The sequence below is a fragment of the Plecotus auritus genome (genome assembly GCF_963455305.1).
Source record: "Plecotus auritus genome assembly, chromosome: 5".
NCBI lineage: Eukaryota > Metazoa > Chordata > Mammalia > Chiroptera > Vespertilionidae > Plecotus > Plecotus auritus.
Genome location: NC_137776.1, coordinates 135274246 through 135299163, shown reverse-complemented (window position 1 = coordinate 135299163; position 24918 = coordinate 135274246). Strand labels below are relative to the sequence as shown.

The following is a 24918-nucleotide window of genomic DNA, read 5'->3' as shown; positions in this document are numbered from 1 at the left end:
ATGTGAGTAACTCTATTTTTTATTCTCTACTATTCTAATAATATAACACAAATACTATACATATATTTATGCTCCACTATTCTGTTCTATTTAGTTTCTTAAAATGGTTATGGTTCACTAAATTGATTTCATAACCCACTAAACTGTGTCCAGTCCAACTCCAAGAAGAGAGATACAGGGAATTGAAGTGACTTATCCAATGACACAGAAAAGAATAAAAAAGGAGGGACCCATCACACCCACTGCTTTCCCTCACAGTACAGCTCAGTTATTTCAGAAACGGGTTGATTTAGACAGTCGTATGGACTTGGCACATTCAGGGAGCTGTCATTCACTTTGCACTGAACTCATCTATAATAATAAAAGCAAAATATGCTAATTAGACCGGATAGCCGAATGACCTTCTGGATGTCATTCTGGACGAAGCCACAGTGGCAGGGGCCATTGCAGAGGTGGTTAGGGGCGATCAGGCAGGCAGGCAGAGTGGTTAGGGGCAATCAGGCAGGCCAGCAGTTAGGAGCCAGCAGTCCCGGATTGCGAGAGGGTGCAGGCCGGGCTGAGGGACACCCCCAACCCCGTGCATGAATTTCATGCACCAGGCCTCTAGTGTCTTAATAATTCGGTAAATAGTCTGTAACCTGCCCCCAGAGAGAGCCATTCATAGGCCACAGTTTTAGTGAAATTAGTAGACACAAAGTTTTTTTTCAGGTCTTAGTCAGGGAGGAATGCATATGGTGGAACGGTGGGGGGTTCTGGATTTAAAGTCACACAGACAAGGGTATAAGTCCTGGCTGCAAACCTCTCTAGTTTTGTGATCTGTGGACAAGAAGCTTCCCTATTAATTAACTTCCTCAAATGTAACATGGTATTAATAATAATGATGATGATGATAACAACTGCCACCTTATAGAGCTGTATGGATTGGGTGAGGTCATTCATGTGAAATATCTGTGTGTTAGTTGCATAACATTTTAAACATGGTTTATACTCAGTATATGTAGACATTTTGATGATGACAGCCATTAGGTAAGTCTAGTCCCAGGGAAAATGAGGCAACCCTGTGGATAGAAACCTGAAAATCCAGGAGAGAACAATGGAAACTACCTGCAATGAAATCTGAAAAGAGGCAACTCTACTTGGGTTCCATGGATTCCAGGTCCAGGGGAGCATACATAAGATTCCAACAAACTTACGTTGATTTATAACAAAAATGATAATAGCAATCAATATCAAATGGTAGGTTTAAATATGAACTGGGATACAGGGACTCAGTGATAAAAATTCAGTATCAGTGCTCAACTCAGAATGGACTGGATTTAGAGAGAGTTTTGGCTTTCTTAAACTGGCAGATTGTGACAGGTGGCTTGCTTCTGTTGCAGTCACTCCTCAGCTGGATGGAAGGCTCAGTCCTGTTGCTAAGAGCTCAACCCCTTCCCTTCTTCTCACTTTATTACACTTTATGAGAAGCACAAAGTTCCAGAAGTGGCAACCTGTGGTGGGTCTGTGTCCAGTTGCTTGTACATAGTAGGCACTCAAAGAAAATTTAGAGTCAAATTGGTTGCTGATACCATTCTCTTGCTTCTTAGTGCACTGTGGTTTCTTCTTGCAAATCATCAAATTCTTTTATGCTATGACTCATACTAACAGAAAGACTGATAAACTATTTTGTCAGCAGTAACTGAAATGTGTTCTTTTCTTTTTTACTTAAAAGTGCAGTGAATTCATTAACACTGAAATCAGAGCGAAGTCTGAATGATGACAGAAGGAAGTGAAGCATTTCCTTACAGGACTAGCCTGAAACTTGCTCCTTCCCTTTTTATTCACCAGACCAATGATTATAAATGTAGCAATAATTATAGGGTAGACCGGGTGTTCTGAAAAATGTATCCACATGCTTTGAAAACACTGTTCACAATAATTACAATGACCACTAGTCATAAATGATCTACAACAGACATTCACATTTTTAATGAAGACCAAATATGAAATATATCTGGAAAATTCACTAATTAGATAAAATTGCCCCCTCTTTCTCTACCATGGTACCCCTATGCATTTTGTGTGTGTGTGGGGGGCGGGTTTACTTTGTTTACTTATCATGTGAACGACAAGAACTTTTATTACCTTCTGAGAATTTGAAATTATTGATATGGGAATGGGCAAGGGGAGAAATGACATAATCAGATTTTGATTTCTCTTGGGAAGCTGGGTGTGTCATTTCACTGGAGTTTTTTTTTGTTGTTTTTGTGGGTTTTTTTCTTTGGAAGTTGACTTTTAATAATAAAATACAGGGGGGAGGGCAGAGGGAGTGCAGCAGGTCGTGTGGTGTGCTGCTGCACCAGGGTCTGGGCTGGCTACACAAACTGTTGCTGCTGCTGCTGCTTCTTGGTGCCTGCCTGGCTGGCAAGGTCCTTGGCCTTCTCTGTAGCTGCCAGTGCCATCTCCTTTGCCTTCTCCTTGGCTTCCTTGGCTGTCTCACAAGGGTTTTGGAAGGGGCCTCACCTTGCATCTTGGCCAAGGTGTATTCAAAACCCTTCATGGACTTGGTCACATTGCTTTTGAACCGGGCAAGACCAAATTCCTGGACAGCTCTGGAGACTCAAGCTTCCCAGTGGATTTCGGTCCAGCTGCTATTACGGTAAACACATCGTTCCTCCACCACTATCAACCAGGCATGGTTGATGTTCCAAGTGAAGGTGGTCATGGTCTGGTTCTGTGGGTCCACAATAGAATCCTCCAGGATGTACACCTAGTGAGCAACATTGGCAGGAAATAGTCGCTCGGCCCAGGGGGCATCCTGTTGGTCTTGGTCAGGAGTCTCCGGGGCAGGAGCTTCTGGTCAGGAGTCACCTCTCAATGCACTATGTCTTCTGTCAACACATGTGTGCTATAGGGATTCGGGTACCCCTGCCAGAAGGCTGCGAACACTTGGTCCCTGGAACACGCTGTGGTCCAGGAAATACTTCACCATTGTCCCGGCTGGGCGGGGTCAGCACTGGAGCAGCATCAGGGGCACAGAGCCTGGGGGGCACGCCCACCTGGCACCAGCTCAGTCACTGCCCCACTGCACCCCAACAGCAGCTGCCGCCATGAGGAGTTATTGGCCGCCCCTGGAGTTTTGATCTAAGAGAATTTTCCTCTTTGAGATTTTTATTCCAAATATGATGTTATTTCTTAGATCATTTCTGTGAAGTAGACTATAAAATCAGATATCCTATCTAATAAAAGAGTAATATGCAAATTGACCATCACTCCAACACACAAGATGGCTGCCCCCATGTGGACACAAGATGGCCACCACAAGATGGCCAGCTGGGGAAGGTAGTTGGGAGGGACCAGGCCTGCAAGGGAGGGCAGTTGGGGGCGATCAAGCCTGCAGGGGAGGGCAGTTGGGGGGGACCAGGCCTGCAGGGGAGGGCAGTTAGGGGTGACCAGGCCAGCAGGGGAGGGCAGTTAGAAGCAAACAGGCTGGCAGGGGAGCAGTTAGGCATCGATCAGTCTGGCAGGGGAGTGGTTAGGGCGTGATCAGGCTGGCAGGCAGAAGTGGTTAGGGGCAATCAGGAAGGCAGGCAGGCAAGCAGTTGGGAGCCAGCAGTCCTGGATTGTGAGAGGGATGTCCGACTGTCCGTTTAGGCCCGATTAGGATCGGGCCTAAACGGACAGTCGGACATCCCTTGAGGGGTCCCAGATTGGAGAGGGTGCAGGCTGGGCTGAGGGACACCCCCCCACCCCGTGCACGAATTTTGTGCACCGAGCCTCTAGTCCTATATAATAAAGATGTAATATACAAATGGTCATTACGCTGTGAAGCATAAGGACCAACCACATAATGACCAGTTCACAGATCAGCAGGAGGGTGGGGCGGCTGAGAGTTACAGGAGGGGGCAGGGCAGCAAGCTATTGGAGGGAGGAGAGTGGGGGGGAGCTACAGGAGGGCGGGGCAGCAGGCAGAGAGCTCATGGAGGGCGGCATTGAGCTACCGGTGCACGGATTTGTGCACAGGGCTACTAGTATGAAATAAAAACTGTCATGTTGCTGAAACCGGTTTGGCTCAGTGGATAGAGCGTCGGCCTGCGGACTGAAGGGTCCTGGGTTCGATTCCGGTCAAGGGCATGTACCTTGGCTGCGGGCACATCCCCAGTGGGAGGTGTGCAGGAGGCAGCTGATCGATGTTTCTCTCTCATCGATGTTTCTAGCTCTCTATCCCTCTCCCTTCCTCTCTGTAAAAATATCAATAAAATATATTTTTTTAAAAAAACTGTCATGTCAGTGTCTTTGATTTTGATCCAGTAGTAAATTGGGGATTAAGATGTAAGACTTAATATTGTTTTTCCCACACTTTTCTCCTCCTGCCTTCTCCCCACTCCTAGGCTAGAGGGCAGAAAAGTGGGAGGAAAAACTGGAGTATGGCCTTTTTATGCTCTCCCTGTTTTTCAACCATGGTTCCCTAAAAGCTGTTATTTACTGAGAGCCTACTTTGAACTAGGCGTTAGATAAATCATACCTTACTTAATCCATACAATTCTCCATCAAAGCGGCTATTATTGTCCTTATTTTTCTGATGAGAACACTGAGGCACAGAGATTGTAAGTGTGAATGGAGACTGATTTCAATACAGTTCTATTTAATTCCCAAATGTCTACTCTTTCCAAACATAGAATATGTACTGTGTACATATTTGATCACTTCTGATTCCTTCATTCCCACACCACAGAGGACATAAAACCCAGGGCCTCCTCAGTTCCCTCTGAAACCAGGCTTAACAGAAGAGAAGGGAAGACCTAGTTTTAGGAGAGAAGAAAGGCAAAATAGAGATGAGGCCAAGGAAAGAAAAAAAAAAAGAAAAAGAAAGGATCTTTGGGAGAATTTGTGGAGAATGGGAAAGGAAGAATTAAATTCAAGTCCTGAAAAAAAAAATCAGGAATGTCCTTCTCACTCAGGCTATTTTATATGGAATATTTCTTAGTTTTTTTCACTGGAAGTTTCTCAAAAAATGAATATCTTGCACTAGAATTTTTACCATTTTGTATTTTAAAGAAATCAGATAATGATGATTTAGCCATGATAGGAGTGAATAAAAGAGGCTCAAGTTACTTATGTCAAACAATCCTTTCCGACCCTTAATTATTTCCCTCCTCTTTAATTTATTCTCTCCATTTCCTTCTCTTTTACTCATACCCTCTGACTGCATTCAAGTCAATAACGATTTTGTACCTAAGATATTGTGGGGTGTAGTATAAAGAGAAAGTCATTGATCACATAATAGGAGGAAATAAGAAGCACACACAAATAATTTTGATCCAAAAACAATGGTATAATTGAATAGAGATAGAATGTACTGTGAGTATCAGTACATTCTATCAAAGAGGATAAGGATCTCATAAACTAATTCACAATGAGGCTCTGGTGACAAGTTAAAGTGTGGCCGATGTGGAAAGAGGTGGTGGTGGTGGTGGTAGTGAGGTAAGTGGAGGTTTTTATGCCTCCATTTCAAATCTTAATTCTCATAAAACATATATTTATGTATTATTTGTTCTGGTGGCCAATCCCGAGTCCTGAAAATTGACTTTACTTTATATTCCTATTGGTTATTGCTAGTGTAGAAAAACTAATAATTTTTACATTGTCTCTCTTGAATCTTGCTATATCATTAAATTATTTTATTAGTGCGAGTGATTTTTCAGTTGATTCTCTTAGATTTTTTGTTATATTTGCAGTTAATAAGTCCCCCACCCCCCCAAAAAAATACTTACCTTTACTTTTCTTCTCTTAATTCATTATCTATGAACTCTAGTACAGTGGTCAAAGATAGTGATGAGAGTATATCCTCTTATTTCTCTAACAGAAATGCTTGCAATGATTCACCATTAAATATGATGTTTACTTTAGTTTTCTGATTCTCTTTACCAAATTAAGGAAGTATCATTCTCTTTCTGGCTTGCTAAGAACATTTTAAAAAATTATGTATGGGTGTTGAATTAATAAAAACACATTGGAAACTATTGAAATGTTCAAATGATTTTGCTCCTTTAATCTATTAATGTAGTGAATTATACTAAAATACATTAATGAAAGTATATTATGATAAATGTTACTTGGTTATGTTGTATTATTCTGTATTATTCTTTTAATACTTTGCTGAATTCAATTTGCTAATATCTTACTAAGAATTTTTACATCTCTATGTATATGTGAGATTTGTCTGTGATTTTATCCCCCTTCCCATGCTATTCTTGTCTAATGTTTTGTAATGAGGCAATGCTAATCTTGTTGAAAGCATGCCTTTTCTTTTTCCTATGATCTGGAGCAATTTAAATAATTCAGGTATTATCTGTTCTTTGTGAATTTGATAGAATAGTCTGGGACTAGTGCCTTTTAGGGGTAGTAGCTAACATAACTTTTTCAATTTAAATTATAGTTAGTGGCCTATTCAGATTTTCTGAACTCTTCTTGAATCCATTTTCATCAATCACATTTCTATTGTAGCAGACCTCAGTAATTTTTGCTTTTTTTTTTTTTTTTAACACTCTGTGTCCTTTAGGAAACTGTTTTCCCATTTATAGTGGTCCCAGAGTGACTGTCAGTTTAGGTGCCCTACCCATCATTTCATCACAGGGATGGACTCAAGATCCAAATAGGGCCAATTGGAATCTTCCCCTGGATTGATATATAGACATCAGAGGGGGAAATTTTCCTTCCCCACACTTTAGTTCTTTAAAAAATTTATATATATATATATATATATATATATATATATATATTTTTTTTTTTTTTTTTCATTGATTTCAGAGAGTGAAAGAGAGAGGGAGAGAGAGATAGAAATATCAACAATGAGAGAGAATCATTGATCAGCTGTCTCCTGCATACCCCCTGCTGGGGATTGAGCCCACAACCAGGCATGCGTGCTAACCAGGAATCAAAACATGACCTCCTGGTTCATGGGTCGATGTTCAACCACTGAGCCACACTGGCCGGGCTCGCACTTTGATTCCTAAAACTAGGAAGATGAGATTTTGTGGCTGTAGGTGGCCATTTTCTCTGATACATGGATAGAACTTGCCTGACCTGAGAGAAGCCAAGCTGATTCAGATTTCTTTCGTTTTTATCTAATGTCTTTTTACAGTTCCAAAATCCCACCCAGGACACTGCATTACATGGTCTCCTCTTTGCTGTGACAGTTTCTCAGACTTCTCTTGTTTTTGATGACCTTGACAGTTTTGAGAAGTACTAGTCAAATATTGTAAAATGTCCCTCTGCTAGGAACTGTCTGATCTTTTTCTCATGATTTTAGGTTTTGAGGAGGAGGACAACAAAGGTAGTATCATTCTCAAGGGTACATATCAAGGGTACATATTATCAACATGGTATGCTAATGCTGGATGCTAACCTTGACCATTGGTTGAGGTAGTGTATGTCAGGTTTCTCAACTATAAAGTTATTTTCCCCCTTTCCATTCTGGACTCTTTGGAAGGAAGTCACTGTGTGCAGGCCACACTTAAGGAGAGGGGAACTATGTTTCACCTCTGAGTGGGGTAAACAAATCAACACAATTTATTTTGAATTCTTCTGCAAGGGAGATTTGTTTCTTCTTCTTAATTAATTAATTAATTAATTAACTAGTGTATTTATTGAATTATGATGGGCTCATGGATATACTTTGGGTTATAATTCAATATTGCTTTACTTATTTTGTTGCTTAAATTATTCCAGTTTTGGCCATTAGGAGATCTTTTCCTTGACTTCAGTGTCCTTTCAACATGCCCTTATTTTTGTGATTTTGTGTGTGGGGGTGGGGGAAGTAGCACTTCCTTACTCTCTGCCACTGTAAGATGCTCCAGGCTTATCTCATACTTGTTTCAGATCTAGAATGAGTCATTTCTCCAAGGAGCCCTGCTTCATTTGATTGTAGATTAGTGTTAGAAACTAATATTTGAGTGCTGGAAGTTCTTGCTGCTACTGAAGTGTTTCTAGGCCCTCTCTGCTGATGGAATAAGAAAGTATGTGTTTAGATAATCTGTGTACACACTCATAAGTAAATCTTTCTATTTGAAACAGTTTATATTAAACTACGCATGAACTCATAGTAATATCTCTAATCTATTTCCACATGGATCATTCTAGCTTGCTTCCCTTGCTTATCTGTCTGGACTCCCACCATCCTCCATTCATTTCCTTAATTGTTCAATTACAGTATACAGGTATAACGGTATCAGAATTATTAATCCATCTCCCCTGGAGTATAATTTTAACAACTAGAGTCCAGTATTTATATATAGTTTCTTTTCCTTTTATTTTTTACAGACTCTACTTATTTTCAGAGTTCCTTAGGTCAGTACCTTTTCCCCATCTGCTTCAGCGAAGTTGTTTCACAGATTTGTAATACAGCAGATGGTTTTGTCACAATCTGCATAATGTCCTGGGACTTCCTTGACCTCCTAAATAATTTTTGTAATTTGCACACATTAAGATTCACTCTTTGTGCTGCATAATTCAATGGGCATTGATAAATGCATAATGTCAAGTATCACAGTTACAATATCATACAGAATAATTTCATGGCCCCCAAAGTCCCCTGTGCTTTATCTACTCAAATATCCCTCTGTTCCTCTGGAACTCCTGATAATTTTTATTGTCTAGTTTTTCCTTTTCCAGAATGTCATATTAGGAGTCATATAGTATGTAGCCTTTGCATACTGGCTTCTTTCACTTAGCAATATATGGTTAAGATTCATCTGTGTCTTTTCATGTTTGGTAGCTTAGTTTTTTTATTGCTGAATAATTTCCCATTGTATAGGTAGGTGTACCACAATTTGTTTATCCATTCTTCTCTTGAAGGACATCTTGACTGTTTCCAATTTTTGGCTATTATGAATAAAGCTGCTGTAAATATTCATGCTTACATTTTGTGTAGACATAAGTTTTCACTTCAGTTACATAAATAACCAGGACTATGACTGATGGGTTGTATGACTGGACTGTGTTTACCTTTGTAAGACACTGCCTAACTGTGTTCCAAAGTACCACTTTGCGAGACCCCTGGAGCTTCCTCCTTGACAGCCACCTTTGTTCCTTGAGGCTGGAACTGGCCTCGCTTTGTCTTGTCCTGCTGGTCGCTCCAGGCCCTTGAGCTCTGGCCTTCCACATCATGCACTGTGAAGTGTGGGCTGGCTGGCTGAAGGTGAGGGATACATTGGAGGAAAGTAAACTAGTGAATGTTGGAATAACCTGATGGCTGTGCCTTCTTGCAGGTTGCTCGGACGAAGAGGGATGGTTGTGTGTCTGTGGGTTAGAGTCAAATAAAGCTTAGGTTACCCATTATTTTTGTGCTGTCTGTTAAGGATCTTGTACACACTGCTTGTGTCACCAGGCCTTGTGGCAAATATGAAGGTCTATGATCTTGGAATCCTTAAGTTAGTCTTGACACCTTGACATTTTGGGGAGTTTGATAATGCAGAATTTAATTGCAATTAAATTCTTTTGGATCTCTTTCCCCACACTCTCTCACCCCCAGCACAACTGTGGATTAAAAACGCAATTACAGAAAAACCAAGATGGCGGCATAGGTAAGCACCTAAACTGCTGCCCCACACACAATTTCAAAACTACAACTAAAAGACAGAACGGACACCATCCAGAACCACAGGAAAGCTGGCTGAGTGGAAATTCTACAACTAGAAGGAAAGAGGAAAGCTCATGGAGAAGGAGCGGCAAAGGGTATCACTGGGAGGAATTGACCTCCAGGCCAGTTGGCTGTGAGGATCAGCTATGTCTACGTGCGCGCTTCCAGACCTGCCGCAGGTCCCCGGGTCTCCGAGTCTCCGTGTGTCTTTCTCTCTACCTGACAGTCCAGACTCCCCCTGTATGAGCCTGGGTCTACGGGGTTTCGCCCGGAACTGGGTTTCAGTGCAGTCGGAACTGGGGTTCAGTGCAGTCGGGGGCTTCCTTCCTCCTCCCGCCAGGCACTCAGTCGCCCTTCCTTTCTGCGCGCGTCTCTGTACCTCAGCCCTTTGCCGCTCCTCTGATTCTATGTGAGCTTTCCTCTTTCCTTCTAGTTGTAGAATTTCCACTCAGCCAGCCTTCCTGTGGTTCTGGATGATGTCCGTTCTGTCTTTTAGTTGTAGTTTTGAAATTGTTGTGCGAGGCAGCAGTTTAGGTGCTTACCTATGCCGCCATCTTGGTTTCTCCCCGGTAACCACTGTTCTGACTTCTATCACTTGAACCTCATAGGGATAATAGTGTTTGGTGTCTGGCTCTTATCATCAACATAATGTTATTTAGAATCAGTCACAGTATTGCATGTATCAGTATTTTATTCTTTTTTATTGCTGAGTAGTATCTCATTGAATATTTGTTTTTTTTTAAATTTAATTTTATTGTTTAAAGTATTACAAATTTATTGATGATCATTTTGATCATTTCCAGCCTTCAGCTATTTTCATTATAGCTACTATTAACATTTCTACTAATCTTTTGGTGACTTTTGGGTAGGTATATGTTTAGCTTTTATTTCTCTGGAGTAAATAGTTAGATGTGGAATTGGGTAGATATACATTTAACGTTTTAAGAAAATGCTATTTTATTTTTTCATTTTGATTCCATTATTAGCTTTTTAGCTCTATCTCTTTATATTGTTCTTTAAATGTTTGCTCTAGGCATTACAGTATACATCATTAACTTATTACAGTCTGCTTAGAAGTAATATGGCACCACTTTACATAAAAAGAATCTCACAATAGTAATTCCTTCTTTCCTTGAGCTATTGTTATTATTTATTTTAAATCTATCTATGTAATAATTTTTACCACACAGTGTCATTATTTTTGCTTTACATTGTCAGTTGTCTTTCACAGAAATTGAGAAGAAAGAAATTACCTTTTATTTGCACTGGTATATTTACCATATCCTATTGCTTCCCATTGATTCCTGCTTCATCTGATATCATTTCCTTCTAATCTGGGGAACTTCTTTTAACATATAATGTTGTGCTAGTCTTCTGGCAATAGGTTCTTTAAGGTTTATATATCACTCTCAGTTTTGAAGCTTATTTCCCTGGATATCAAATTTTGAGTTGAGTGTGTGTGTGTGTGTGTGTGTGTGTGTGTGTGTGAGGATTTTGTTTGTTTTTCCAGCACTTCAAAAATGTTATCACATTGTTTTCTGGCCTCCATTCTTTTTCATGAGAAGTCAGCCATTGTTTGTATCATTGTTTCTCTGTTTACAATATATAGTATTTTTCTGGCTGTTCTTAAGATTTTTTTCTTTATTTTTTAGTATTTTATTTTTATGACTCAGGGTGATAATTTTTATATTTAATCCTGCTTTGGTTTACCCCTTTTCTTAGTTCTGTAAGTTTGTGTTTTTTCATCAAATTTAGAATATTATCAACCATTTAATACTTTCCTGTTCCATTCTCTTCCCAATCCCTCTGGGAATTTAATTTCATGAATATTATTTTGCATGTAAACTGAGGCTCTATTAAAAATTTCAGCTGTTTTTGTGTGTGTCTTTCGTCACATTGGATAATTTCTATTGATTTGTCTGTAAGTTTATTACCGCTTTCTTCAGAAGTCTGTTAAGTCTATCCAGTAAAATTTTTATTTCAGATATGTACTTTTCTGTTGTAAAATTTCCACTTGTTTTTTTAAATAATATATTCCTCTCTGCTGAAATTTACATCTGTTCACCCATTATATCCACTTTTTCCTTTTTATCCTTAAATATATTTATGCCAGCTGCTTTAAAATCAACATCTATAACTCAACATATGGGTCATTCAGTGCCTTTTTCTATTAACATTTCTTTTTTTCTTTATTATAGATCAATATTTCCTGCTTATTTGCTTGTTTAATATTTTGTTCTTTAATTGTGCTGGACTTGTGGATTATATGTTGTAAGGGAGACTGCCTTGTTTCATCACCCTTTAAAGAATGTTGAAAGAAAAAAAGATGTTGCATTTTGTTGTGTTAGGCAGTTAAATTACAGAGCTTTTTGATCCTGTCTGGATTGGTTTTACTCTCAGTTTTGAAATAAGTCTTAGGGCATGACTCTTACTCCAGGGTATCCTCCTTACTTCTAAAGCCTTTCTGGGGTTTCAGCTGAATAATTTAGTTATTAAATATAGTTTCTTAACACTGGATGGGCTGGAAGCCAAATATCTTCAAGCACTTTAACTGAAACTCGCACAACAGGTTATCTCTGCTAGACTTTGTGGAGTCACTTCTTGCATTTGTGCATTCAAGTTGCCAAAGACTCATGCTAAATTCCCATTTAAATTTGTCTTCCCTCATGCCCAGAAATCTTTTACTTCTCCAATATTCAGGAGTTGGCCTGAATATTCCAACTCCTCAGAGATCTGAAAGTATGATTTCTACTGTCAGTTCACTAGCACTCCTGCCATGCTTGGGTGCCCCACTTCCTCATCCCACAGCAGAAAATCAGTGAACTTGATTATTGGGTTCACCTTGTATATATCCTGTCCCAAAGATCACAGTACTATGCTGCATGTTGTCTGAAAACAATTGCCTCCTCTTTTTTATAGCTGCTTATGGCAAAAGGGCAAATCTGGCACTGTTTACTCTTGTCGTGGCTTTTATGAGAGTGGACTTGATGGGTCATATGATAATTCTATGTTTAACATTTTGAGAAATTGCCAGACTTTTCTCCATAGTGGCTACACCATTTTACATTCCCACTAATAGTGCATATGGGTTCCAGTTTCTCCATATCCTTGCCAACATTTGTCATCTGTCTTTTTTATTATAGTCATCATTTTATTTTGACTGCCTGAGTTGTCAGTTTGTAAGGTAGTTCTCTTACGTTCTTCTATTGTGATTCAGTAAATTACAGTTATTTATCAAAGAACTGTGCTTCAGGCATTAGTAGTAAACAAGATAAACTTGGTCCCTTTCTCCACAGGGCTGACAACTAACAAGTCAACAAAATTTGTGACTTAACAGTAAAAAGGAAACAGCTATGTTAAAGTGGTGGAAGATAAGTTGAGTGGTTTCTCAAAGGAATAGCAGGATCAGCATTAAGTGGAAACTTTTAGAAATACAAATCCTCAGGCCCTAGCTCAGGTCTGCTAACTCAGGATCTCTGGGACCTAGAAATCTGTGTTTTACAAGCCCTTCAAATGATTCTGATGTATGTTAAAGTTTGAGAACTACTGTTTTAAAACATTCTAATGCCTCAGTCCTGACCTCCAAAGCTTCTGATTTAATTGGTCAAGAGCAATGCTGGAGAAAATATAGTAACCTACATGATTTTAAAGTAACCTACATGATTCTAATATAAAGGTAGAGATGTGGAGCTGGGCTAGAGGGAGTAGAGAATAAGTTTGGAATTATTAGCAGATCCAAATGAAGTAAGGCTTTGAGAATTCAGCAGGTAAATCCCATGGTCTGATTTGTGTTTTAAAAAGATGTCCCTTTTTATTTAAAAAAGATGTCTCCAAGCCAAAAGGTGGAAAAACCCAAATATCCATGCACTGTTGAATGATTAAACAAAAGTTGGTTTGCAATTATACAAATAAATGAGGGAAGTTGCTGTACATTACAGGGAATTATTTCTAGGGTATATTTTAAATGAAAAAAAGTAAGATGCAGAGCACTGTTTGTAGTGGTCTATCTTTGTGTAAGAGAGGCATATAAATGTTGGTTTATATTTCCAGAGCAGTGGAAGTATAACTCAAAATCTAATAAAATTGTTGTCTCTGTGGGGTGAGCAAGATTTGGGGAGGCAAGGCAGAGAGAGGCAGAACTTCTGTCAAGTTGTTCTGTTATATGGTGTTGACTTTGGAACTATGCAAGTTTTTTATATATAAAGTTGAATTTAAAAAGAATAAAAATAAATACATACAAATTGGAACAAATGGCCACAACTTTTATCAAGTTGATGCCAAAACTACACAAAGAATATCATTACTAGAATGTGTAGTTTTTGTTTTTGTTTACATCTCTAGTTGGGTATATCCTAAGTACAAAAACCCACAAAAGAATATTAAATTACATTCAGTAGTCTTATTGTTTTAAATAATACTGGTATTGCTATTTTTTAAATATTATACATCTATTATAGGATAAAGAAAGCAAGTAATTATGTTAATGTTAAAACCAAGATTTTCAATTTAAAAGAAAAAAGGCACATATAAAACCAGAAAAATTAAGTAAACATCTGTATTCTTCACTTTGAAATGGAAATACCAGTATAATTTATTTTTTTCTTTCAAAAACCAGTACATGCTTCCTAACTTTATCCTAACCTTCCTAACTCTGAATGTCCTAAAAGCAATAAAAATGCAGTAGCAATAGTATTCATAGTATTCAAATTGTTTAGTTTTAACCAAAAGGAACTTGGGTTCCTTGGAAAAAATGATTGCAGGTTTAGGGTAAGAAATGTAATAAGATAAACTTGGAACCTCTCATTGTACCAGGAAACAAGCAAGCTATCAAAGACTAATGGGAAAAAATCTAGATATCAGTAAAATAACAATAATTGCAACTCATTGACTCACATCTGTTATGTAAAATTTCAGAATAATGCAAAACATAACAAACAAACTCATGGTTCACTACTGAAGGTTACTAGGTTACCCACTTATCTGCAAATTTATAAATAAAAAGAAAGGCTCAAGCATTTTTCCTGCCTTTCAAACTTTATTTCAGGGTAACCAAACAATTGATCAAAGTTCTTTATGGAAGAAGTCCAACTAATAAATGCAGAGGGAATGATAGAAATAGGAAATCACCAGTTTGCAACCCTTGTGGGCCTAAGAACCATGTTTGTCAATGCATGTTAAAGCTGTAAAGTGAAAAGTTAATGGAGAATTTTATAATAGAGGGATCAGGCTGACACTACCCAATAAACCTTCTGATCACTTTGGCATCTATAAAAGAAATGACCAGACATTACATGTCTTATGATATGATAGGAAATACATGCATTACCTGAAGTATTCTTATCTATGATAGCAATATTTAATCTAATTAAATGTATTTATCAGTTTGCCCTCCAACCTGTCCTCACTGACATACATACATACATGTTAACTGAGACCAAGAGGAAGCAATCTGCCAAATCCAAAATGTCAGTAAAATCTATAGGACAAATCTACAAGACAAATGACTCAGTATTTTCAAAACTCTATGATATAGAAACTAATATATTTGTACAATGGAATATTATTCAACAATAGAAATTACTGCTACAGTGTGGATAAGCTAAAGTGAAAGAAGCCAGTTACAAAGGACTAAATATTGTCTGAGTCCATTTTATTTATTTATTTATTTATTTATTTATTTATTTATTTATTTATTTATAGAGACAGAGAGAGAGAGTGTTATGCCCAGATTTCGTGATCCCCAAAGACCACCAGGGAGCCGAGTCCGATGCAAAAGCAAAGAGCCTTTAATCGAGCTAGCTCGAGCTCAGTCCCACACACACACCCACCGGCGCAGCAGCGAGGTGGAGAGAGAGAGAGCCCCAGTCCCCAAACGCGCTGATTTATAGGGGGCCTGGGAGAGGTAGGAGGGGTGAGGTAGTGTGGCCTCCGCTGATTGGTCAGGGTCAGGTTGCACATGGGGGCAGGGCACGGCTTACTTTCCTCTTGCATTTCTATTGGCTAATTCAAAAGTGTGGGTTGGGCTCTTGGAGAGGTTCTAGGGCGGGAACCTGACTCCACAAGGTGGAGGACATGGAACAAAAGGAACATGGAGTCGATCTCCCCCTGCCCTTTCAAGAGAATTTATAGATACAGAAAATAGAGGATGCTTACAGCTGGGGCAGATGACAGGACTTGGGAGATAATGATTAAGGGGTAGAAAACCTAGCCTTCATCATAGAAAGTTTGAAAACTCTATCTATATAATGTAAATATTCTCAATTTGGTAAATAACGTACCCTATTCATATGTACTATGGCTATATTTTTATCATCTGTTAGGTACACTGAGGATTTCTAATCTTTTTTCCATGAAATTTTTTTTTCCTAAATGTTTTCTAGCCCAGTTATGTCACCTCAATGAAATGAAATGCCTTAATGTAAAATTGTTTGGGGCTCAGAGCTACTATAGTTTTGGTGCCTTCAATAGCAGTAAGTTGAACTGCCTCAGGGGTACAAGTTTCCTTCAGGGAAGCTTTCCTGAGATTTCTGAATTAGACTCCTAAGACCTGACTTGCCATTATCTCACCATTGCCTTTGGTTTTGGCTTTTAGCTTCCAACTTGAAGCTCCAACTCTTTAGCTCATAGGTTTCTTTTTCTTTCTTTCTTTCTTTCTTTTGTTTGTTTTTAAAATCTTTATTGTTAAGAGTATTACAGATGTCCTCCTTTTCCCCCCTATTGTCCTCCTTCACCTGATTCCCGCCCAGCCTCAGGCCTTCACCACTCTATTGTCTGTGTCCCTAGGTAATGCATATATGCATATAAGATCTTGGTTAATCTCTTCCCACCTCACTTACTCCCTTCCCTCTGAGATTCGTCAGTCTGTCCCATGTTTCCATGTATCTGGGTCTATTTTATTCATCAGTTTATTTTGTTCATTAGATTCCTTGTTCATTTATTTTGATTTTTAGATACAATTATTGATAGATATGTATTTATTGCTATTTTATTTTTTATATTTTACTAGGGGCCCAGTGCATGAATTCGTGCACCTTGAAAAGAACTGTGGACCTTGAGGCTGCGGTGGGCACAGGTTGCGGATCTCAGCCCCTTCCGTCGTGGCCTCCAGGCCCCCTGTCTGCCAGTAGCTCCACTCCCACCACCACCGCTCCCACATGCTGATGGTGCCAGCCCTGCTCTCATCCGCTTATGGTACAGAGTGATTGGGGCTGGCACCAGCAGTGGGTGTGAGCAGTGGCTGCTGACCTGATTGCCTCTCAGGAGCAGGGGGAGGTAGAGAATCCCTGAGGGGCAATCGGGGCTGGCAGCTGCCACTCGCACCTGCTGACAGCGCTGAGCAATAGGGGCCGGTGCCAGGTGCTGGCAGTGGGTGCGAGTGGTGGCTCTGGTGCCAGCAGCGGGTGCGAGCAGGAACAGTGCCAGCAGCAGGTACGAGCACCAGGTGGGACCACAGCGTGCGAGAGCAAAGAATTTTCAGTAACCACTAGAGGCTCGCCCCAATGACAGTGACCAGCGCCCTGCCTTCATCTGGAGCCCCCGCTCACCTGCTCCACCATCCCGCCATGGCTGACGCCCGCCATGTTCTACATGTGCCCCCTGGTGGTCAGTGCACGTCATAGCAACCAGTTCCGATGTTCTGCCTTTCGGTCTATTTGCATATTAGCCTTTTATTATATAGGATTTCTTCTCCTTCTTCTTCTTCTTCTTCTTCTTCTTCTTCTTCTTCTTCTTCTTCTTCTTCTTCTTCTTCTTTTTCTTCTTCTTCTTCTCCTCCTCCTCCTCCTCCTCCTTCCTCCTCCTCCTCTTCCTCTTCCTCTTCCTCTTCCTCTTCCTCTTCTGCTTCCTCTTCCTCTTCCTCTTCTTAAAGAACATTCTTCAACATTTCATATAATCCTGGTTTGGTGGTGATGAACTTCTTTTTTTTTTTTTTTTAAATAAATCTTTATTCAGATTATTACAATTATTTCTCCTTTTCCCCCCCATAGCTCCCCTCCACCCCTTTCCCACCCCACCTTCTGCCCTTACCTCCCCCCCACTGTCCTCATCCATAGGTATATGATTTTTGTCCATTCTCTTCATGAACCCCCCATACCCCTTTCCCCCTGAGAATTATCAGTCCACTCCCTTTCTATGCCCCTGATTCTATTATATTCACCAGATTATTCTGCTCCTCAGGTTTTTAATTCACTTGATTTTTAGGTTCACTTGTTGATAGATATGTATTTGTTGTTCATAATTTTTCTCTTTACTTTTTTCTTCTTCCTCTTCTTTAAGAATACCTTTCAGCATTTCATATAATACTGGTTTGGTGGTGATGAACTCCTTCAGCTTTTTCTTATCTGTGAAGCTCTTTATCTGCCCTTCAATTCTGAATGAGAGCTTTGCTGGGTAGAGTAATCTTGGTTGTAGGTTCTTGCTATTCATCACATTGAAAATTTCTTGCCACTCCCGTCTGGCCTGCATAGTTTCTGTTGAGAAGTCAGCTGACAGTCGTATGGGTGCTCCCTTGTAGGTAATTAACTGTTTTTCTCTTGCTGCTTTTAATATTCTCTCTTTGTCTTTTGCTCTTGGCATTTTAATTATGATGTGTCTTGGTATGGTCCTCTTTGGATTCCTTTTGTTTGGGGTTCTGTGGGCTTCCTGGACTTGTAAGTCTATTTCTTTCACCAGGTGGGGGAAGTTTTCTGTCATTATTTCTTCAAATAGGTTTTCAGTATCTTGCTCTCTCTCTTCTTCTGGCACCCCCATAATTCTGATGTTGGTACGCTTGAAGTTGTCCCAGAGTCTTCTTACATTATCTTCAACTTTTTGGATTTTTTTTTTTTGCTTTTTGCTTTTTCGGTTGAGTGTTTTTTGCTTCTTTGTATTTCAATTCTGTGACTTGATTCTTGTGTTCCTCTATTCTGTTTCTGGGTCTCTGTATAATATTTTTTATTTCAGTCAGTGTATGTTTAATTTCTAGTTGGTCCTTTTTCATATCTTCAAGGGTCTCGTTATGTTTATCAGCCTTTTCTAGGATATTCTTAAAAAGTCTTATAACGGTGGTTTTGAATTCTATATCCAGTCGTTTGTTTTCCTCCATTTCTTTCGTTTGTGATCTAATTCTTTGACCCCGCATTTTCACTGATTCCCTGAGTTGGTAAGGTAGATATTTGTGCTAGGTTTCCAATATGGCCCAGTGGGTCTGCTTCCCCAGTTAACCTGAGGTGGACACTCTTGGTGCACCCCTTTGTGGACTGTGTGTACAGCCTTGTTGTAATTAAGTCTTTATTGTTGTTGGTATCACTGGGAAGAATTGACCTCTGGGCCAGTTGGCTGTAGGGATCAGCTGTGTCTATGCTGGGAGAAGCCCGGTGCTGGAGACAGCCCTATAGGATTAGACTTGCCAAATTGCAATAGCCTCTGTGCTCAGCTTGGATGGGGTGGAGTCTCAGGGCTGAGCAGACAGTCTTGGCTTCCTGTCAGCCCCGCCCCTGCGCTCATGTGCGCTTTCAGTCCTCCGCCTTCCCCAGCTCGAGTCTCCGCCTGAGAGTCCAGACTCCCCCCACAAGAGCGTGGGTCCCCAGGGGCTCGCCTGGAACCGGGGTTCACTGCAGTCAGAACTGGGGCACAGTGCCATCAGGAGCCTCTGACTCCCCTCCACCAGGGAAAGCCCGCGGCAACCTCCGCAGCCCTTGTGCGCACTGGCGCGAGCGCGCTTTCAGTCCTCCGCCTTCCCCGGCTCACGAGTCTCCGCCCGATACCGAGAGTCCAGACTCCCCCCACAAGAGCGTGGGTCTCCAGGGGCTCGCCTGGAACTGGGGTTCACTGCAGTCAGAACTGGGGCTCAGTGCAGTCAGAATCCTCTGACTCCCCTCCACTAGGGAAAGCCTGTGGCAACCCCCGCAGCCTTTGTGCGCACTGGCCCGCGTGCGCCTTCAGACTTCTGCCTTTCCCAGCTTGAGTCTCCGCCCGAGAGTCCAGACTCCCCCCGTAAGAGCGTGGGTCCCCAGGGGTTCGCCCGGAACTGGGGTTCAGTGCAGTCAGAACTGGGGTTCAGTGCGGTCGGAGGCTTCCTTCCCCCTTCCGCCAGAGGAAGTCAGCCAGGCTCTCAGCCGCCCTTCCTCTCTGCGCGCACAAAGCCCCTTTGCCGTACCTCCAATTCTCTGTGAGCTTTTCTCCTTCCTTCTAGTTGTAGAATTTTCACTCAGCCTGCTTTCCTGTGGTTCTGGATGGTGTCCGTTCTGTCTTTTAATTGTAGTTTTGAAATTGTTGTGCGAGGCAGCAGTTTAGGTGTTTACCTATGCCGCCATCTTGGTTTCTCCGGGTGATGAACTTCTTTAGCTTTTTCTTATCTGTGAAGCTCTTTATCTGCCCTTCAATTCTGAATGATAGCTTTGCTAGGTGGAGTAATCTTGGTTGTAGGTCCTTGCTATTCTTCACTTTGAATATTTCTTGCCACTCCCTTCTGGCATGCAAAGTTTCTATTGAGAAATCAGCTGACAGTCGTATGGTTGCTCCCTTGTAGGTAACTGTTTTTCTCTTGCTGCTTTTAAGATTCTCTCTTTGTCTTTAATCCTTGGCATTTTCATTATGATGTGTCTTGGTGTGGGTCTCTTTGAGATCCTCTTGTTTGGGGTTCTGTGCACTTCCTGGACTTGTAAGTCTATTTCTTTCACCATGTAGGGGAAGTTTTCTGTCATTATTTCTTCAAGTAGGTTTTACTATCTTGCTCTCTTTCTTCTACTTCTGTCACCCCTATAATGCAAATGTATGTATGCTTGATGTTGTCCCAGAGGCTCCTTACACTAGCTTCATATTTTTGGATTCTTTTTTCTTTTTGATCTTCTGATTGGGTGTTTTTTGCTTCCTCATATTCCAAATTGTTGATATGATTCTCAGCATCATCTACTCTATTGTTGATTCCCTGTAAATTATTCTTCATTTCAGTTAGTGTATCCTTCATTTCTGACTGGACATTTTCCATGTCTTTGAAATTCTCACTAAAATCCTTGAAAGTCTCACTAAGTCCCTTGAAGCTCTCGTTACAATTCTTGAGAAATCCTATAACCATTGTTTTGGACTCTGTATCCAGTAGTTTTCTTGCTTCCATTTCATTGAGGTCTTCTGGAGATTTCTTCTGTTCTTATATTTGGGACATATTCTTTGTCTCCACATTTTGGCTGCTTCCCTGTGTTTGTTTCTATGTATTAGGTAGAGCTGCTATGTCTTCTTGGAATTGATAGAGTGGCCTTGTGTAGTAGGTATTCTGTAGGGCCCAGGAATTCAGCTTCCCCAGTCACCTGATCTGAACACTTTAGGTGCACCTCTGTGTGTGCTGTGTGCACAGTCTTGTAATTGAGCCTTGAATGCTGTTGGCATCCCTAGGAGGAATTGACCTCCAGGCCAATTGGCTGTGAAGACCAGTGGCAACTACAATTGAAGAGCTGCTGTGCAGGAGACACTCCTATGGAGCAGGACTTACTGCAGTGGGGCTTCAGTGCTCACTGAATCTGTCCCTTGAGTGTGTCGCTTGTGGATGTGTAGAGTTGTAATCTGGTATGGTCTGAAGCTGTCCACTTGGTGCACTGGTCCTGGGGCCTCCTGGGAGGTGCAAAGTCAGCCACTGCCTTGGGCCACCCGACAGGAACTACAAAGGTATCTTCAGATGGCTGCTACTTATATTGGAGTTGGAAGTGCCCAGGTGAGGGCACTCCCCAGCCCCTGATGAAACAGGACTTTGTGGGCAGGGCCTGGCGCTGCCCGCCCCACCTCCCGGGGCCCCCGATGGACCGGGACCCCGCGGTTGGGGCCTGGCAGGCTGGTGCTAGTGCTGGGTCTTGGACCTCTTATTGATAGGTATGGGGCATGCTGACACCAGCTGCTGCTTGTTTGAGAGATTTTAGGAATGTCTGAAGCCTGAGCCATCATAGGCTATTCATATGGGAAAGCTGCTGCAAACAGCTTGGGACGGGCTGCAAACTGGGGTGGTGTTTGGTTTCAGGGAATCACCAGGGTGGAGCAAACAGTGTGAGCCACACTGATGGAAACTCAGATATGGCTGCTAGTCACCTCTGCGATGGGGGAGGTCTCAGCACAGGAACAATGACCCCTGTGAAGCACCCCTGTCTGGTAGAAAGCTGCCCCCAAGTTCCTGTTTCAATATCAAACAATCCAGCTCATCCCCAAAGCTCTCTGAATTCCCCTCCCCACAGCGTTGCCCCAGTGCTGGATCCCAGAGGAATTGAGCCTGAGTAAGTCCATGCACTGGCCCTTTTTAGAGGGACTGCCTAGGTCTCCAGCAGCCTCCCTGCCACTCAGCCACAATCCCCCTGGTTTTTATAGCCTGAAATTATGGGGATTTCTCTTTCCAGCTCTGGAACCCTGGGCTAGGGATCCGGTGTGGGACGGGGACCCTTTGCTTCTCACGGGAGGCCTCCACAGCAAAGTTACTCCTTTCAATTAAAAACATGTGGGTGTTGGACCATCCCATTCCATGTCTCTGCCCCTCCTGCCAGTCTCGATGTACTTTCTTCTGACTTCTCTAGTTGTAGGATTTCCATTCAGCCAGATTTTAGGTGGTTCTGAATGATGGTTGTTCTGTATTTTAGTTGTAATTTTGATGTGGTTATGGGAGGTGGTGAGTACTGGCATTTACCTATGCTGTCATCTTGGTTCTCCTAGTACTCTTCAGTAGTTCACAGGTTTCTACAATAACTTTTCCCATTTTGCCTTCCTATCTCTCATCCAATGTTAGTTGGAATCAAGCCAGAATTTTTAATTTTTTCAAACCCTTCCCTTGGGAACTTCAACGAATACCTTTCCCTCTCTAGGGAGCATTGCTTCTTTGTCTTTTTCTGAACCAAAAGTATAGCAACTTGTTCTCTCACTTTGTTCCAGGCAGCTTTAAAATAACACTTGTTAATATTTGCTATAAAATTTCTATGTGCAAAGCTGTATGCTATTTGCTTGATACACATCTCACTGAGAGGTAGGTTTGCTATTATCTTCACAGGGTAACACAGAATTGTAGAACTGACAAGTGGCAGAGTCAGGATCTTACCATAGATAGGCATAGAGTCCAACTATGAAGTCCTTTCCATTCAGGTTTGACAAATACATCATGTTTTTATGAAAAAGTAAGGTTATTCTTTCTGTTTTATTTTCAATACCTGTAAGAAAACACTTAATAATAGTCTTTTGGTGAAGGAATAATTTTGGCCTCAGAAACAAAATGGCTGTGAACTTTCAGCTGAATTTTCTAAGAATCAATGAGACAGATTTTTTTTTTATAAAGTTACAATTCATACCTTTTAGGCTCACATCTTAAACATTCTTTAATCCATATCTTTGAGAGCACTTTCAGTAGTTTACCACATCTAGTTAGCACTTCATCAGTTGGAAGTTAAACATGACTAATATATAAAATGTTAAGTAATCAGTCTTGGTACCCATCCCTAGGATATAGCCAGTATTAAAACTTCTTCATTTTCTACAATAAAAGAACCATTTAGCTTTCTAATTTCATGTTTAATAGATATCAGTTCTTTATCCTTGATGTAACTTGCTTGAGAATCCTAAGTGCTGCTTCTAAAGAATATCTTTTGATAATCTTATTAAAAGTTTATTAAAATATAGAGAAATGGTCCTGGCTGGTGTTGCTCAGTGGTTAGAGTGTCAGCCCGAGCACCAAAGGATCATGGGTTCAATTCCAGATCAATGTGTCTCTCAAACAGTGATGTTTCTCTATCTCTCTGTCTCACTCTTTCTCTCCTCCAATGGAATAAATATCCTTGGGCGAGGATTAACAACAAGCATAAATGTTCATTTGTGCTCTTTAATTTACATTAAAAAAATAAGATGACTTTTCTTGTGTTGCTTTGGAAGAAAATTAATGATGTCAGATTTCTGTCCCTGCTTAGCATTTATTTCTGTGAATTGCTAGAAGCTTTAAAAACTTAAAGTTCTTTCATCTGGGGGAAGGGGATATTGAAATTATAATATCTATTTGGATATTGCCAACCCCCTCCAACATGACAACATAATTCTTTACATATCTATTAAATAGAAAAAGGTAGAACTCCAAAGAAGAAAAATAGCAAGAAGAAAAACAACCAAAAGACATTCTTGGTTAATTTTCCACTAAATTATCATGAACTGTTTCTATTCCTTAGTTTTATGTAACTAACACCATGTGGCTTCCCTGTTGCAAAGGGAAAAGTCAAGGTAATTTTGGATCCAGTTAGCCAAAGAGATTAGTTTGATTCTAAAATATATATGACCCAGACTTCTGAACTCTGTTCTTATACCAATTTGGTAACTCAAAGAGAAAATTATCTAGAATCTAAGCTTACAGGGAAAAACAAATCTTGAAGGACTAACGAACTATGGGGAGATATTTCAGTCTGAGAAGTGCAATTACTTTCAAATGAACTTGGATTTGAGAAATTAAACTAAGAGAAATAAAAGGATTTTCAGATGTGTCATCCTAAAATGACTAGCCATTTAGAATTTTTAACCCAAAACTCTCCTTTTCAAAGAAAAATACAAAGGAGATGGATATGTAACTTCAATTCAGAGAAAATTGTCATGGAATATCCATTTAAAAGATATGTAAGAGGAGATATATATTCAACAATAAAGAATTTAAATTTTTTTTAAATGTAAGAATGAGAGGACGTAGGAAAATATCAAACTGTTGTCTATCTAGAACCAAACTGAGTTGATATGGGGGGTGAAGGCAGAGAAAGAATTCCAGTCCAATGATGTATCATTGCTATAAATTGCTCTCAAAAAGCTGGTTCACAAAATTCCAGGCCAGAGAATGGCTTTAACGGGAAATTTGAAAAAAGCCCTACTCTCTACAATTAATGCTGTCAGCTCATTCTCTGAGTAAATGTAGCAACATAGTTTTAAAGTGAAATAAAGACACATAGGACAGTGCCTGGCACAGAATCAGTACCCAGTTTTTTCCCTTTTTGGTGGTAGATGGACAATTAGGCCACTTTTAATCTTATTAAAAGATATTAAATGGTGATGGAAGGAGACTTGACTTGGAGTGAACACACAATACAATGCACAGATGATATATTGTGGAATTGTACCCCTGAAACTAAATAAATTTATTAACCAATGTCACCCCAATAAATTCAATAAAAATTAATTAATTACTTTTTAAAAAGCTATTAAACTTACGAAGTACAGTGAAGGGGGTCTTTTCAGATTGTGTCATATCCCTGTTTTCTCTGAGGATACAAGTGACGACCAGGATACCTAGAAAGAGTGTCTGACAGAGTCTAAATATCAGACTAAGAGGTTCT

The 24918-nt window shown here is 40.4% G+C and overlaps 1 pseudogene across 1 annotated transcript; it reads right to left on the bottom strand.

Moving 5' to 3' along the window:
• Positions 1-2354: 2354 nt before the first annotated feature.
• Positions 2355-2971, bottom strand: LOC308248756 (PRELI domain-containing protein 1, mitochondrial-like; annotated as a pseudogene). Its single transcript has 2 exons — positions 2503-2971; positions 2355-2470 (listed from the first exon to the last, which is right to left on the bottom strand). The product of its transcript is annotated as a PRELI domain-containing protein 1, mitochondrial-like (transcript).
• Between the last annotated feature and the right edge of the window lie 21947 nt (positions 2972-24918).